The following is a 15,856-nucleotide window of genomic DNA, read 5'->3' as shown; positions in this document are numbered from 1 at the left end:
TACACTGACCTGTGAGGATATTTGCAGAATGAGGGCTGACATAGAAAGGCAGTATTAACAGGGGTTAGTGGAAGAGGACACAGGGCTGGTCTCAGAGAAAGAGTGGTCAGTGTCCCTGCTCAGACAGACACTCACTACTGCCACCGTCCACAGCTAACAAATGAGAGCAATGGACAGTGACGGAGGGGACTGGGCAGTGACGGAGGGGACTGGGCAGTGACGGAGGAGACTGGGCAGTGACGGAGGAGACTGGACATTGACGGAGGGGACCGGACATTGACGGAGGGGACAGGACAGTGACGGAGGAGACCGGACAGTGACGGAGGAGACCGGACAGTGACGGAGGAGACCGGACAGTGACGGAGGGGACTGGACAGTGACGGAGGGGACTGGACAGTGACGGAGGGGACTGGACAGTGACGGAGGAGACCGGACATTGACGGAGGGGACTGGACAGTGACGGAGGGGACTGGACAGTGACGGAGGGGACTGGTCAGTGACGGAGGGGACTGTCAGTGACGGAGGAGACTGGACAGTGACGGAGGAGACTGGACAGTGACGGAGGGGACTGGGCAGTGACGGAGGGGACTGGCAGTGACGGAGGAGACTGGACAGTGACGGAGGAGACTGGACATTGACGGAGGGGACTGGTCAGTGACGGAGGGGACTGGTCAGTGACGGAGGGGACTGGACAGTGACGGAGGGGACTGGACAGTGACGGAGGGGACTGGACATTGACGGAGGGGACTGGACATTGACGGAGGGGACTGGACAGTGACGGAGGGGACTGGGCAGTGACGGAGGGGACTGGGCAGTGACGGCGGGGACTGGTCAGTGACGGCGGGGACTGGTCAGTGACGGCGGGGACTGGTCAGTGACGGAAGGGACCGGTCAGTGACGGCGGGGACCGGACAGTGACGGCGGGGACCGGACAGTGACGGCGGGGGACCGGTCAGTGACGGCGGGGACCGGGTCAGTGACGGAAGGGACCGGTCAGTGACGGAGGGGACCGGTCAGTGACGGAGGGGACCGGTCAGTGACGGCGGGACCGGACAGTGACGGCGGGGACCGGACAGTGACGGCGGGGACCGGACAGTGACGGCGGGGACGGACAGTGACGGCGGGGACCGGTGAGTGACGGAGGGGACTGCGCAGTGACGGAGGGGACTGGACATTGACGGAGGGGACTGCGCAGTGACGGAGGGACTGGACATTGATGGAGGGACCTGGATTCCTTTTTTTTGCCCGATAAACATTTTCGTATTTATTGTGATGTTGATTAACTGGCTTATTTTTCCATTTCCCCTGCAGGAGTAAAACCTCGTGCCAATGGAGGCCTGCGCCGTGTTCTCCTACCCTCAGGGATGCGAGGTAAGAGGCCCAGACGCCTTTGACGTCAGTGTGCCCCTGAACACATTGGGGTTGTCGATGAAGTTATATCTGGGAGGACCACGATTGGGGACTGTCAAAGTGGGAGGACCATGATTATGGACAGTGGATCTGGGAGGACCATGATTATGGACAGTGGATCTGGGAGGACCATGATTAGGGACTGTGGATCTGGGAGGACCATGATTATGGACAGTGGATCTGGGAGGACCATGATTAGGGACTGTGGATCTGGGAAGACCATGATTGGGGACTGTGGATCTGGGAGGACCATGATTAGGGACTGTGGATCTGGGAGGACCATGATTAGGGACTGTGGATCTTGGGAGGACATGATTATGGACAGTGGATCTGGGAGGACCATGATTAGGGACTGTGGATCTGGGAAGACCATGATTGGGGACTGTGGATCTGGGAGGACCATGATTAGGGACTGTGGATCTGGGAGGACCATGATTAGGGACTGTGGATCTGGGAGGACCATGATTGGGGACTGTGGATCTGGGAGGACCATGATTATGGACAGTGGATCTGGGAGGACCATGATTAGGGACTGTGGATCTGGGAAGACCATGATTGGGGACTGTGGATCTGGGAGGACCATGATTAGGGACTGTGGATCTGGAGACCATGATTAGGGACTGTGGATCTGGGAGGACCATGATTGGGGACTGTGGATCTGGGAGGACCATGATTGGGGACTGTGGATCTGGGAGGACCATGATGGGGACTGTGGATCTGGGCGGACCATGATTAGGGACTGTGGATCTGGGAGGACCATGATTGGGGACTGTGGATCTGGGAGGACCATGATTGGGGACTGTGGATCTGGGAGGACCATGATTGGGGACTGTGGATCTGGGAGGACCATGATTGGGGACTGTGGATCTGGGAGGACCATGATTGGGGACTGTGGATCTGGGAGGACCATGATTAGGGACAGTGGATCTGGGAGGACCATGATTGGGGACTGTGGATCTGGGAGGACCATGATTAGGGACTGTGGATCTGGGAAGACCATGATTGGGACTGTGGATCTGGGAGGACCATGATTATGGACAGTGGATCTGGGAGGACCATGATTAGGGACTGTGGATCTGGGAAGACCATGATTGGGGGACTGTGGATCTGGGAGGACCATGATTATGGACAGTGGATCTGGGAGGACCATGATTAGGGACTGTGGATCTGGAGGACCATGATTGGGGACTGTGGATCTGGGAGGACCATGATTGGGGACTGTGGATCTGGGCGGACCATGATTAGGGACTGTGGATCTGGGAGGACCATGATTGGGGACTGTGGATCTGGGAGGACCATGATTGGGGACTGTGGATCTGGGAGGACCATGATTGGGGACTGTGGATCTGGGAGGACCATGATTGGGGACTGTGGATCTGGGAGGACCATGATTGGGGACTGTGGATCTGGGAGGACCATGATTGGGGACTGTGGATCTGGGAAGACCATGATTAGGGATTGTGAATCTGGGAGGACCATGATTGCGGACTGTGGATCTGGGAGGACCACGATTAGGGACTGTGGATCTGGGAGGACCACGATTAGGGACTGTGGATCTGGGAGGACCACGATTAGGGACTGTGGATCTGGGAGGACCATGATTAGGGACTGTGGATCTGGGAGGACCATGATTGGGGACTGTGGATCTGGGAGGACCACGATTGGGGACTGTGGATCTGGGAGGACCATGATTGGGGACTGTGGATCTGGGAGGACCATGATTAGGGACAGTGGATCTGGGAGGACCATGATTAGGGACTGTGGATCTGGGAGGACCATGATTAGGGACTGTGGATCTGGGAGGACCATGATTGGGGACAGTGGATCTGGGAGGACCATGATTAGGGACTGTGGATCTGGGAGGACCATGATTGGGGACAGTGGATCTGGGAGGACCATGATTAGGGACTGTGGATCTGGGAGGACCATGATTGGGGACTGTGGATCTGGAGGACCATGATTGGGGACTGTGGATCTGGGAGGACCATGATTGGGGACTGTGGATCTGGGAGGACCACGATTAGGGACTGTGGATCTGGGAAGACCATGATTGGGGACTGTGGATCTGGGAGGACCATGATTGGGGACTGTGGATCTGGGAGGACCATGATTGGGACTGTGGATCTGGGAGGACCATGATTGGGGACTGTGGATCTGGGAGGACCATGATTGGGGACTGTGGATCTGGGAGGACCATGATTAGGGACTGTGGATCTGGGAGACCATGATTGGGGACAGTGGATCTGGGAGGACCATGATTAAGGACTGTGGATCTGGGAGGACCATGATTGGGGACTGTGGATCTGGGAGGACCATGATTGGGGACTGTGGATCTGGGAGGACCACGATTAGGGACTGTGGATCTGGGAAGACCATGATTGGGGACTGTGGATCTGGGAGGACCATGATTGGGGACTGTGGATCTGGGAGGACCATGATTGGGGACAGTGGATCTGGAGGACCATGATTGGGGACTGTGGATCTGGGAGGACCATGATTGGGGACTGTGGATCTGGGAGGACCATGATTAGGGACTGTGGATCTGGGAGGACCATGATTGGGGACTGTGGATCTGGCAAGGCCATGATTGGGGACTGTGGATCTGGGAGGACCATGATTAGGGACTGTGGATCTGGGAGGACCATGATTGGGGACTGTGGATCTGGGAGGACCATGATTAGGGACTGTGGATCTGGGAGGACCATGATTGGGGACTGTGGATCTGGCAAGGCCATGATTGGGGACTGTGGATCTGGGAGGACCATGATTGGGGACTGTGGATCTGGGAGGACCATGATTGGGGACTGTGGATCTGGGAGGACCATGATTGGGGACTGTGGATCTGGGAGGACCATGATTGGGGACTGTGGATCTGGAAAGGCCATGATTGGGGACTGTGGATCTGGGAGGACCATGATTGGGGACTGTGGATCTGGAGGACCATGATTGGGGACTGTGGATCTGGGAGGACCATGATTAGGGACTGTGGATCTGGGAGGACCATGATTAGGGATTGTGAATCTGGGAGGACCATGATTGCGGACTGTGGATCTGGGAGGACCATGATTAGGGACTGTGGATCTGGGAGGACTATGATTGGGGACTGTGGATCTGGGAGGACCATGATTAGGGACTGTGGATCTGGGAGGACCATGATTGGGGACAGTGGATCTGGGAGGACCATGATTAGGGACTGTGGATCTGGGAGGACCATGATTAGGGACTGTGGATCTGGGAGGACCATGATTGGGGACAGTGGATCTGGGAGGACCATGATTAGGACTGTGGATCTGGGAGGACCATGATTAGGGACTGTGGATCTGGGAGGACCATGATTGGGGACTGTGGATCTGGGAGGACCATGATTAGGGACTGTGGATCTGGGAGGACCATGATTAGGGATTGTGGATCTGGGAGGACCATGATTAGGGATTGTGAATCTGGGAGGACCATGATTTGGTTTATCGGTAAGGTTGAGCTCGACATGCCGGCCATAGTGTGCATTAACTCCCGGTTCAATTTTGCCGTGCTCCTGTCCTGGTGGGCTCTGGGGGATTCACGAGCTCCTTCTCTCCACAGGTCCCGGGATGCAGCCTGGACCCGGAGGTGCTCGGCTGGGCGCCAAAGGTAAGGGGGCCAACCTTGGGGTCGAAGAGCCATAGAGGGAGGGGATGGAGGGACCTCCCGGATACAAGAGTGCTGGGGACCTTTCGACCCCTCAAGCCTGCTCTCCCATTCCTTACCATCAAGATCGATCTCAAGCTCCACTTTCCCACCCATTGCCCCCTATCCCTCAATTCCCGGAGATACCAAAAATCTATCAATCTCGGTCTTAAATATATTCAACGACTGTGCATTGCAAAGATTCACAACCCTCCAAGCGATAAAATTTCCCCTCATCTCAGTCCGAAACGGCCAAGCCCTTGCCCTGAGACTGTGCCCGACCCAACCCCCGTATTCTGGACTCCCCAGCCGGTGAGGAGGGGGAAAGTCTCTCAGTGTCTCCGCTATCAAAGCCCCTGCACAATCTTGTTTGTTTCAATGAGATCACCTCTCATTCATCTAAACTCCAGAGAGTATCGGCTCAATTTACTCAGCCTCCCGTCATAGGACAACCCCCTCACCCCAGGGACCGCCGATCTAGTAAACCTTCACTGTACCATCTCCAATACAAGTGCATCTTCCTTCGATATGGAGAGCAAAATTGCGCCCCGTGCTCCAGATGTGGTCTCACCAAAACCCCGGTACGATTGTAGCAAGACTTTCCTTATTCCTGTACTCCAGTCCCCTTGCAATAAAGACCAACATGACCTTTGCCTTCTGAATTACTTAGTGTCCCTGGATGATCACCTTCTGTGTTCCTTGTACGAGTTCACCCAAGACTCTGAACATCAACATCGACAAGTTCCTCAACAATTCAAAAAATATTCTGCTTTTCTATTCATCTGAGCAAAGTGAATAACCTCACAATTCCCCACATTATACTTCATCTGCCACCTTGTTACCCACTCACTTCACCTGTCTGTATCTCTGAGCGGTCTCTTTGTGTCCTCCACACAGTTTACACTCCCACCGAGCTTTGTATCGTCAGTAAACTTTGATACATTACTCTCTGTCTCTCCGTCTAAGTCATTAATATAGATTGTAAAGAGCTGAGGCCACAGCACTGATCCTTGTGACACTTCAGTATTATCTGGAAACTAGAGTGGACATGGGCTGTGGGTGATTAAATGGGTGTAGAGTCAGTGATCGGGGAGAGTGGACATGGGCTGTGGGTGATTAAATGGGTGTAGAGTCAGTGATAGAGGAGAGTGGACATGGGCTGTGGGTGATTAAATGGGTGTAGAGTCAGTGATAGAGGAGAGTGGACATGGGCTGTGGGTGATTAAATGGGTGTAGAGTCAGTGATAGGGGGAGAGTGGACATGGGCTGTGGGTGATTAAATGGGTGTAGAGTCAGTGATAGAGGAGAGTTGGACATGGGCTGTGGGTGATTAAATGGGTGTAGGTCAGTGATAGGGGAGAGTGGACATGGGCTGTGGTGATTAAATGGGTGTAGAGTCAGTGATGGGGAGAGTGGACATGGACTGTGGGTGATTAAATGGGTGTAGAGTCAGTGATAGGGAGAGTGGACATGGGCTGTGGGTGATTAAATGGGTGTAGAGTCAGTGATAGAGGAGAGTGGACATGGGCTGTGGGTGATTAAATGGGTGTAGAGTCAGTGATAGAGGAGAGTGGACATGGACTGTGGTGATTAAATGGGTGTAGAGTCAGTGATAGGGGAGAGTGGACATGGGCTGTGGGTGATTAAATGGGTGTAGAGTCAGTGATAGAGGAGAGTGGACATGGGCTGTGGGTGATTAAATGGGTGTAGAGTCAGTGATGGGGGAGAGTGGACATGGACTGTGGGTGATTAAATGGGTGGAGAGTCAGTGATAGAGGAGAGTGGACATGGCTGTGGGTGATTAAATGGGTGGAGAGTCAGTGATAGGGAGAGTGGACATGGGCTGTGGGTGATTAAATGGGTGGAGAGTCAGTGATAGAGGGAGAGTGGACATGGGCTGTGGGTGATTAAATGGGTGTAGAGTCAGTGATGAGGGAGAGTGGACATGGCTGTGGGTGATTAAATGGGTGTAGAGTCAGTGATAGGGGAGAGTGGACATGGGCTGTGGGTGATTAAATGGGTGTAGAGTCAGTGATAGAGGAGAGTGGACATGGGCTGTGGGTGATTAAATGGGTGTAGAGTCAGTGATAGAGGAGAGTGGACATGGGCTGTGGGTGATTAAATGGGTGGAGAGTCAGTGATAGAGGAGAGTGGACATGGGCTGTGGGTGATTAAATGGGTGTAGAGTCAGTGATGGGGGAGAGTGGACATGGACTGTGGGTGATTAAATGGGTGTAGAGTCAGTGATAGGGGAGAGTGGACATGGGCTGTGGGTGATTAAATGGGTGTAGAGTCAGTGATAGAGGAGAGTGGACATGGGCTGTGGGTGATTAAATGGGTGTAGAGTCAGTGATGGGGGAGAGTGGACATGGGACTGTGGGTGATTAAATGGGTGTAGAGTCAGTGATAGGGGAGAGTGGACATGGGCTGTGGGTGATTAAATGGGTGTAGAGTCAGTGATAGAGGAGAGTGGACATGGGCTGTGGGTGATTAAATGGGTGTAGAGTCAGTGATAGGGGAGAGTGGACATGGGCTGTGGGTGATTAAATGGGTGTAGAGTCAGTGATAGAGGAGAGTGGACATGGCTGTGGGTGATTAAATGGGTGTAGAGTCAGTGATAGAGGAGAGTGGACATGGGCTGTGGGTGATTAAATGGTGTAGAGTCAGTGATAGAGGAGAGTGGACATGGACTGTGGGTGATTAAATGGGTGTAGAGTCAGTGATAGGGGAGAGTGGACATGGGCTGTGGGTGATTAAATGGGTGTAGAGTCAGTGATAGAGGAGAGTGGACATGGGCTGTGGGTGATTAAATGGGTGTAGAGTCAGTGATAGAGGAGAGTGGACATGGGCTGTGGGTGATTAAATGGGTGTAGAGTCAGTGATAGGGGAGAGTGGACATGGGCTGTGGGTGATTAAATGGGTGTAGAGTCAGTGATAGAGGAGAGTGGACATGGGCTGTGGGTGATTAAATGGGTGTAGAGTCAGTGATAGGGGAGAGTGGACATGGGCTGTGGGTGATTCAATGGGTGTAGAGTCAGTGATAGGGGAGAGTGGACATGGGCTGTGGGTGATTAAATGGGTGTAGAGTCAGTGATAGGGGGAGAGTGGACATGGGCTGTGGGTGATTAAGTGGGTGTAGAGTCAGTGATAGAGGAGAGTGGACATGGACTGTGGGTGATTAAATGGGTGTAGAGTCAGTGATAGGGGAGAGTGGACATGGGCTGTGGGTGATTAAATGGGTGTAGAGTCAGTGATAGAGGAGAGAGTGGACATGGGCTGTGGGTGATTAATGGGTGTAGAGTCAGTGATAGAGGAGAGTGGACATGGGCTGTGGGTGATTAAATGGGTGTAGAGTCAGTGATAGGGGAGAGTGGACATGGGCTGTGGTGATTAAATGGATGTAGAGTCAGTGATAGAGGAGAGTGGACATGGGCTGTGGGTGATTAAATGGGTGTAGAGTCAGTGATAGAGGAGAGTGGACATGGGCTGTGGGTGATTAAATGGGTGTAGAGTCAGTGATAGGGGAGAGTGGACATGGCTGTGGGTGATTAAATGGATGTAGAGTCAGTGATAGAGGAGAGTGGACATGGGCTGTGGGTGATTAAATGGGTGTAGAGTCAGTGATAGAGGAGAGTGGACATGGGCTGTGGGTGATTAAATGGGTTGTAGAGTCAGTGATAGGGGGAGAGTGGACATGGGCTGTGGGTGATTAAATGGGTGTAGAGTCAGTGATAGAGGAGAGTGGACATGGGCTGTGGGTGATTAAATGGGTGTAGAGTCAGTGATAGGGGAGAGTGGACATGGGCTGTGGGTGATTCAATGGGTGTAGAGTCAGTGATAGGGGAGAGTGGACATGGGCTGTGGGTGATTCAATGGGGTGTAGAGTCAGTGATAGGGGGAGAGTGGACATGGGCTGTGGGTGATTAAATGGGTGTAGAGTCAGTGATAGGGGAGAGTGGACATGGGCTGTGGTGATTCAATGGGTGTCGAGTCAGTGATAGGGGAGAGTGGACATGGGCTGTGGGTGATTCAATGGGTGTAGAGTCAGTGATAGGGGAGAGTGGACATGGGCTGTGGGTGATTAAATGGGTGTAGAGTCAGTGATAGGGGGAGAGTGGACATGGGCTGTGGGTGATTCAATGGGTGTAGAGTCAGTGATAGGGGAGAGTGGACATGGGCTGTGGGTGATTAAATGGATGTAGAGTCAGTGATAGAGGAGAGTGGACATGGGCTGTGGGTGATTAAATGGGTGTAGAGTCAGTGATAGAGGAGAGTGGACATGGGCTGTGGGTGATTAAATGGGTGTAGAGTCAGTGATAGGGGAGAGTGGACATGGGCTGTGGGTGATTAAATGGGTGCAGAGTCAGTGATAGGGGAGAGTGGACATGGGCTGTGGGTGATTAAATGGATGTAGAGTCAGTGATAGAGGAGAGTGGACATGGGCTGTGGGTGATTAAATGGGTGTAGAGTCAGTGATAGGGGGAGAGTGGACATGGGCTGTGGGTGATTAAATGGGTGTAGAGTCAGTGATAGGGGAGAATGGACATGGGCTGTGGGTGATTAAATGGGTGTAGAGTCAGTGATAGGGGAGAGTGGACATGGACTGTGGGTGATTAAATGGGTGTAGAGTCAGTGATAGGGGAGAGTGGACATGGACTGTGGGTGATTAAATGGGTGTAGAGTCAGTGATAGGGGAGAGTGGACATGGGCTGTGGGTGATTAAATGGGTGTAGAGTCAGTGATAGGGGGAGAGTGGACATGGGCTGTGGGTGATTAAATGGGTGTAGAGTCAGTGATAGGGGAGAGTGGACATGGGCTGTGGGTGATTAAATGGGTGTAGAGTCAGTGATAGGGGAGAGTGGACATGGGCTGTGGGTGATTCAATGGGTGTAGAGTCAGTGATAGGGGAGAATGGACATGGCTGTGGGTGATTAAATGGGTGTAGAGTCAGTGATAGGGAGAGTGGACATGGACTGTGGGTGATTAAATGGGTGTAGAGTCAGTGATAGGGGAGAGTGGACATGGACTGTGGGTGATTAAATGGGTGTAGAGTCAGTGATAGGGGAGAGTGGACATGGGCTGTGGGTGATTAAATGGGTGTAGAGTCAGTGATAGGGGGAGAGTGGACATGGGCTGTGGGTGATTAAATGGGTGTAGAGTCAGTGATAGGGGAGAGTGGACATGGGCTGTGGGTGATTAAATGGGTGTAGAGTCAGTGATAGGGGAGAGTGGACATGGGCTGTGGGTGATTAAATGGGTGTAGAGTCAGTGATAGAGGAGAGTGGACATGGGCTGTGGGTGATTAAATGGGTGTAAAGTCAGTGATAGGGGAGAGTGGACATGGGCTGTGGGTGATTAAATGGGTGTAGAGTCAGTGATAGGGGGAGAGTGGACATGGGCTGTGGGTGATTAAATGGGTGTAAAGTCAGTGATAGGGGAGAGTGGACATGGGCTGTGGGTGATTAAATGGGTGTAGAGTCAGTGATAGGGGGAGAGTGGACATGGGCTGTGGGTGATTAAATGGGTGTAGAGTCAGTGATAGGGGGAGATTGGACATGGGCTGTGGGAGGTGATTAAGTGGGTGTAGAGTGATGGGGAAAGTGGGGGCATGCTGTATTGGAATTAAGGCAGGAGGAAAGAGGAGATGAAAGGGAATGTGTGGGAGAGGATGGATGGTAATGAGCGGGATGGTAAGGAAATGGATGGCAAGTTGAGTGGGGTGGGTGGACTGGGTGAGGAAGGAGGACGGGTGGGATTACAATGCTTCTGGTGAACTGAAATGTTCCTTGTTTTTCCCTGCATTAGCGCCGGGACCTTACGGAATACAGAATGGTTACAGACTGGGTAAGCTACATATCGATCTCTGTGCTCAGTGTGTACAAGAGTTTTGTTCGGGTCGGAACTTCCGAGGTACAGGAGTGTGGGGGGTGGTGGTTAGAGGGACCTCCCTAGATACAGGAATGTGAGAGAGGTGGGGGGGGGTTGTTAGAGGGGCCTCCCTCGATACAGGAGTGTGAGGGTGGCGGGGGGGGGGGTTAAAGGGACCTTCCTAGATACAGGTGTGTGAGAGAGTGGGGGTTAGAGGGACCTCCCCAGATACAGGAGTGTGAGAAAGGGGTTAGAGGAACCTCCCCAGATACAGGAGTGTGAGAGAGAGGGGTTAGAGGGACCTCCCCAGATACAGGAGTGTGAGAAAGGGGTTAGAGGAACCTCCCCAGATACAGGAGTGTGAGAGAGGGGGGTTAGAGGGACCTCCTTAGATACAGGAGTGTGAGAGAGGGGGGTCAGAGGGACCTCCTTAGATACAGGAGTGTGAGAGAGGGGTTAGAGGGACCTCCCCAGATACAGGAGTGTGAGAGAGAGGGGTTAGAGGAACCTCCCAGATACAGGATTGTGAGAGAGGGGGTTTAGTGGGACCTCCCCAGATACAGGAGTGTGAGAGTGGGGTTAGAGGGACCTCCCCAGATACAGGAGTGTGAGAGAGAGGGGTTAGAGGGACCTCCTTAGATACAGGAGTGTGAGAGAGGGGTTAGAGGGACCCTCCCCAGATACAGGAGTGTGAGAGAGAGGGGTTAGAGGAACCTCCCCAGATACAGGATTGTGAGAGAGAGGGGTTAGAGGAACCTCCCTAGATACAGGAGTGTGAGAGAGGGGTTAGAGGAACCTCCCTAGATACAGGAGTGTGAGAGAGGGGTTAGAGGAACCTCCCTAGATACAGGAGTGTGAGAGAGGGGTTAGAGGAACCTCCCCAGATACAGGAGTGTGAGAGAGGGGTTAGAGGAACCTCCCTAGATACAGGAGTGTGAGAGAGGGGTTAGAGGAACCTCCCTAGATACAGGAGTGTGAGAGAGGGGTTAGAGGAACCTCCCCAGATACAGGAGTGTGAGAGAGGGGTTAGAGGGACCTCCCCAGATTCAGGGGTGTGAGAGAGGGGGGTTAGAGGGACCTCCCCAGATACAGGAGTGTGAGAGAGAGGGGTTAGAGGAACCTCCCCAGATACAGGAGTGTGAGACAGGGGGTTTAGTGGGACCTCCCCAGATACAGGAGTGTGAGAGAGAGGGGTTAGAGGAACCTCCCCAGATACAGGAGTGTGAGACAGGGGGTTTAGTGGGACCTCCCAGATACAGGAGTGTGAGACAGGGGGTTTAGAGGAACCTCCCCAGATACAGGATTGTGAGAGAGGGGTTAGAGGAACCTCCCCAGATACAGGAGTGTGAGAGAGAGGGGGTTAGAGGAACCTCCCCAGATACAGGAGTGTGAGAGAGAGGGGTTAGAGGAACCTCCCCAGATACAGGATTGTGAGAGAGGGTTAGAGGAACCTCCCCAGATACAGGATTGTGAGAGGGGGGTTAGAGGAACCTCCCCAGATACAGGAGTGTGAGAGAGAGGGGGTTAGTGAGAGAAGCAAAATGCCCTTAAGTTGTGAAAGGACGGGATGAACGGGAGCCTCAATATTAATTTCAGGTTCGGATTCAATTCCGATTTCTGATTGGTTGCAGCCATTGTCTCTCGGTCCTTTTGTCTGCACCGCCACAAGACGCCATTCTGCATTGCCGCATTGGGTGCCATTTTGGTTCAATGGTCAAGCTGCCACTCAGCCAAGGCTGTGGCAGCCGACGTGACAGGCCAGGGCGCGCGGGCCCCTCTCTCTCACACTCCTGTATCTGGGGAGTTCCCTCTAACCCCTCTCTACACTCCTGTATCTGGGGAGGTCCCTTTAATACCCTCCCTCTCTCACTCCTGTATCTGCGGAGGTCCCACTAACCCACCCTCTCTCACACTGCTGTATCTGGGGACATCCCTCGAACCCCCTCTCCCTCACACTCCTGTAACTGGGGAGGTCCCTCTAACCCCCTCTCTCTCATACTCCTGTATCGAGGAGGGTCCCTCGAACACCTTCTCTCTCTCACTCTTGAATCTGGGGAGGTCCCTCTAACCCCTCTCTCTCACACTCCTGGAGCTGTGGAGGTCCCTCTAACCCCCTCTCTCTCACTCCTCTTTCTAGGGATGTCCCTCTAACCCTCTCTCTCTCTCACTCCTGTATCTGGGCAGATCCCTCTAACCCCTCTCTCTCACACTCCTGTATCTGGGGAGGTCCCTCTAACCCCTCTCTCTCTCTCACACTCCTGTATCTGGGGAGTCCCTCTAACCCCTCTCTCTCACACTCCTGTAGCTGTGGAGGTCCCTCTAACCCCCTCTCTCTCACACTCCTGTATCTGGGGAGGTCCCTCTAACCCCCTCTCTCTCACACTCCTGTATCTGGGGAGGTCCCTCGAACCCCTCTCTCTCACACTCCTGTAGCTGTGGAGGTCCCTCTAACCCCCTCTCTCTCACACTCCTGTATCTGGGGAGGTCCCTCGAACCCCTCTCTCTCACACTCCTGTAGCTGTGGAGGTCCCTCTAACCCCTCTCTCTCACACTCCTGTATCTGGGGAGGTCCCTCGAACCCCTCTCTCTCACACTCCTGTATCTGGGAGGTCCCTCTAACCCCTCTCTCTCACACCCCTGAATCTGGGGAGGTCCCTCTAACCCCCCTCTCTCACACTCCTGTATCTGGGGAGGTTCCTCTAACCCCTCTCTCTCACACTCCTGTATCTGCGGAGGTCCCTCGAACCCCTCTCTCTCTCACTCCTGTATCTGGGGAGGTCCCTCTAACCCCCCTCTCTCACACCCCTGTATCTGCGGAGGTCCCTCGAACCCCTCTCTCTCTCACTCCTGTATCTGGGGAGGTCCTCTAACCCCTCTCTCTCACACCCCTGTATCTGGGGAGGTCCCTCTAACCCCTCTCTCTCACACTCCTGTATCTGGGGAGGTCCCTCTAACCCCTCTCTCTCTCACTCCTGTATCTGGGGAGGTCCCTCTAACCCCTCTCTCTCACACTCCTGTATCTGGGGAGGTCCCTCTAACCCCTCTCTCTCACACTCCTGTATCTGTGGAGGTCCCTCTAACCCCCTCTCTCACACCCCTGTATCTGCGGAGGTCCCTCGAACCCCTCTCTCTCACACTCCTGTATCTGGGGAGGTCCCTCTAACCCCTCTCTCTCACACTCCTGTATCTGCGGAGGTCCCTCGAACCCCTCTCTCTCTCACTCCTGTATCTGGGGAGGTCCCTCTAACCCCCCTCTCTCACACCCCTGTATCTGCGGAGGTCCCTCGAACCTCTCTCTCTCACTCCTGTATCTGGGGAGGTCCCTCTAACCCTCTCTCTCACACTCCTGTAGCTGTGGAGGTCCCTCTAACCCCCTCTCTCTCACACCCCTGAATCTGGGGAGGTCCCTCTTACGACCCTCTCTCTCTCACACCCCTGAATCTGGGGAGGTCCCTCTAACCCCTCTCTCTCACAGTCCTGTATCTGGGGAGGTCCCTCTAACCCCCTCTCTCTCACACTCCTGTATCTGGGGAGGTCCCTCTAACCCCTCTCTCTCACACCCCTGTATCTGGGGAGGTCCCTCTAACCCCTCTCTCTCACACTCCTGTATCTGCGGAGGTCCCTCTAACCCCCTCTCTCACACTCCTGTATCTGGGGAGGTCCCTCTAACCCCTCTCTCTCACACCCCTGTATCTGGGGAGGTCCCTCTAACCCCTCTCTCTCACAGTCCTGTATCTGGGGAGGTCCCTCTAACCCCTCTCTCTCACACTCCTGTATCTGGGGAGGTCCCTCTAACCCTCTCTCTCACACTCCTGTATCTGCGGAGGTCCCTCTAACCCCCCTCTCTCACACTCCTGTATCTGGGGAGTCCCTCTAACCCCTCTCTCTCACACCCCTGTATCTGGGGAGGTCCCTCTAACCCTCTCTCTCACACTCCTGTATCTGCGGAGGTCCCTCTAACCCCTCTCTCTCACACTCCTGTATCTGCGGAGGTCCCTCTAACCCCCCTCTCTCACACTCCTGTATCTGCGGAGGTCCCTCTAACCCCCCTCTCTCACACTCCTGTATCTGCGGAGGTCCTGTCATCAGAGTCTTGCAAGCTCTCCGACCCTTTCCTTGAATGGCTCCTCAGAGTTGGCCAAGGGTTGGCAAGGGGCAATGGGGTATTGTCGGAATGGTCAAAAGCCTTAAGTACACCTTTAAGCTTGACAGTGTACTCCATCAGGGACTGTAACACCATTGAAACCCCTCCCACAGCTCCTAGACTCAGGAACTGACAGACCGATTCCCTCTCTGAGTGAGATGCTGTTATCAAATCTTAGACTGTTCTCCTGTTGCAGGGTACGGTGTGGGCAACGGGTATCGCCGTGGGCCTCTCCCCATGGGCGGTAAGTGTTCCAGAGAAACTAAACTGCACTTATCATTCCGAACATCGTAGCTCTCCCCCTCTGCTCCAGGGAGAACAACACCAGCTTTTCCAGTCTCCCTCATCCCAGGTATCATCCTGGTCAATCTCCCCTGTACCCTCCAATTTGGAAGTTCGTAACCTTTGCCCCTCCGACAGTGCGACGCTCCCTCAGTACTGACCCTCCGACAGCGCGGATCTCCCTCAGTACTGCCCCTCCGACAGTGCGACGCTCCCTCAGTACTGACCCTCCGACAGTGCAACACTCCCTCAGTACTGACCCTCCGACAGCGCGGATCTCCCTCAGTACTGCCCCTCCGACAGCGCGGATCTCCCTCAGTACTGACCCTCCGACAGCGCAACACTCCCTCAGTACTGACCCTCCGACAGCGCGGATCTCCCTCAGTACTGCCCCTCCGACAGTGCAACGCTCTCTCAGTACTGCCCCTCCGACAGTGCGGCGCTCCCTCAGTACTGACCCTCCGACAGCGCGGCGCTCCCTCAGTACCG

The 15,856-nt window shown here is 54.2% G+C and overlaps 1 long non-coding RNA gene across 1 annotated transcript; it reads left to right on the top strand.

Annotated features, from left to right (window-relative positions):
- The first annotated feature begins 1,309 nt into the window (after positions 1–1,309).
- Positions 1,310–15,331, top strand: LOC137362452 (uncharacterized). Its single transcript, XR_010972504.1, has 4 exons — positions 1,310–1,371; positions 4,990–5,037; positions 10,879–10,917; positions 15,282–15,331. It is a non-coding gene; the product is annotated as an uncharacterized lncRNA (long non-coding RNA).
- The last annotated feature ends 525 nt before the right edge of the window (positions 15,332–15,856 follow it).

The sequence above is a fragment of the Heterodontus francisci genome, unplaced genomic scaffold (assembly GCF_036365525.1).
Source record: "Heterodontus francisci isolate sHetFra1 unplaced genomic scaffold, sHetFra1.hap1 HAP1_SCAFFOLD_963, whole genome shotgun sequence".
NCBI classification, from domain to species: domain Eukaryota; kingdom Metazoa; phylum Chordata; class Chondrichthyes; order Heterodontiformes; family Heterodontidae; genus Heterodontus; species Heterodontus francisci.
This window is presented reverse-complemented; position numbering and strand designations above follow the sequence as displayed.